Source organism: Solanum tuberosum, unplaced genomic scaffold (assembly GCF_000226075.1).
Source record: "Solanum tuberosum cultivar DM 1-3 516 R44 unplaced genomic scaffold, SolTub_3.0 scf00164, whole genome shotgun sequence".
NCBI lineage: Eukaryota > Viridiplantae > Streptophyta > Magnoliopsida > Solanales > Solanaceae > Solanum > Solanum tuberosum.
The window spans coordinates 713884-716296 of NW_006239092.1; positions in this window are offsets into that span (position 1 = coordinate 713884).

The following is a 2413-nucleotide window of genomic DNA, read 5'->3' on the forward strand; positions in this document are numbered from 1 at the left end:
TATATATATATATATATATATATATATATAATAAACTTACACTATAAATATACATTTATATACATAGATTTTGTATATGTATATTTGACATAAAGTATCACTACTTATACATTTTGACAAATTTTGTAAGCTAGTTGATTAGAGTGTATAATTGTCCCATTTCAGAATATTTTGGTTCTCACTCCTATAATTTATACCATAGCATAAAGTCGTAATTCTTTTTTGAAATGATATTTTGCTCATCCGAATTGAAAATTGATTTTTTATTATTATGCAAAGATATAAGAAGATTAGTGCTTAAACTATTAGTAAAATGAAGTTCATTAAAGATCGTATACATTAAAGGTGCATGCATGTGCATCAAATAAAAAAGTCTAATCTAAAAAATTATATGTATTCAAGTGTGATAAATATTGCAAACTAGAGGAAAATCAGGAATTACGTTTAACTTTAGTTATCATAAATAACGTAGACTAGAGTCAAATCTAAGAATTCTATGAATATTGATACAATAAATATAATTGACTGGAGGCATAATATAGAAATTATATGAATTTAGTTACGATAAATATAGTTGACTAGAGGCACATATAGAATTTCATTGTATCAAATCCATCATATATAAGGCATATATAGAATTTAATTGTATCAAATCCATCGTATAGGCACGAAAGAGAATCCAAATGCTCATATCTTTCAAATGCTAAAACACATGGTCGCTGAAAGTATAAAATATTTACATATTACTATCAATTTTTTTGTTCGTTTTAGAGTGTAGAGTGACAATTCTTTGCTATATTAATTTCATGTATAAAGAAAATTTTACTGAAAAAGTTGTTAATATACATCGTTCAGTCAATTAGCTTATTTATACAACTGAAATATACATAATATTATACATTAATAATGTATATACTGTGTATAAATATGTATATTATATATATAGCGCTCACGCACACACACATACATATATACATAAATACATACATTTATGTATATAGCATATCTAATAATTATCATAACTTATAGACTTGATACACATATTATAAACTAGTTGATCGAAATATTTAGGACCATGATTATTGTGTTTCCAAACGTGAATTGTTTGGTTCTCATTCAGTCATTCCTATCTATTATACCATAAAATAAAGTTAAAATTTTTTTTCTAGAAATTCTATTTTTCTAATATACTTGTCAGGTCCCGAGCCTCCACCTTGGGGGGGACTGGCACTCGAGAACCATTGTTGGCCCAAGCGAATCCTTGCCCTGACTTTCTTACTCAGCGGAAGACTTTACTCAAGATAAATACTTTAAAATAGTACACTGAACTGCTCAATAAATAATTGAGAATGTAATAAATAACATTCACTGCCAAAGTGGCAACTCAAGTCTCAACTTAACTGAAAAGGAAAAGTAAAGACTCATGAACTAACATCAACTAACTCTGTCTATGAAGCCTCTAAACTCTGAGGGATGTCGGGACAAGACCCCCGATCATCCTAACAACTGAAATAAGCAAGCAATATAACAAAACATAACCAAAGAGATCCTCTGAAAAGCAAGGAGGCTCACCAACTGACTCTGAGTGCTCAACTAGATCAACGATGCGCTGGATGCTGATCCTGGTTACCTGTGTCTACATCATAAAAAGATGCAGGTCAAATGTCATCAGTACATTGAATGTACGAGTATGCGAGGGGAATTCTAAAACAAGATATAAGCTTGAAAGGAACTGAAGAACTTACCTGGCTCAACTCAACTCAACTGATTTCAATATAAAGCAGTGTATATAAATGTAGTATGAAGAAAAGCTTTAAAACATGGTTTTCAACTCTGTGTATTTAGAAATACAATAATAACTCTGTACATATGCAAAGATACAATATGAACTTTATTTGTATATGAAAATACAAATATTTCTGGTGTATATAAAAATACAAAATACTGATGTGGGTGTTTCTCTAACCGACAATCATCACTTAAGAGTTATCGTGATGATACAGTGTTTTGCCTCACGCTGCTAGGGCCGTCCTATACCTTGCCATGAGTATGAACTACTAAGTGGATCCACTTGTCTATGCTAAAAGGCACTAAAGGAATCATTAAAAAATTATGACCCTTTTCTATCCATGGTGGTTACATGGTTTATGGCGGCTCGGAGTTTTCTGAACTCCCCCCATATCGGTGCTCAATACTACTCCCAAAATATACTAGCTCTTTATGTTTAAAAACATAACTTCTTTCTCTGGTTTTGAGATAATTGCTCAAAATTTAGGTCAAAGGCTATCTTGGAAATCTCAGCTTCCTCTATTGCTTAATTGTGAAAGCATTTACTCTTTACTGAAAACTAGCTCAAAGGCTCTTTGGAAATCTCAGTTTCCATTCTTGTTTAAATGTGAAAACATTTTAACTC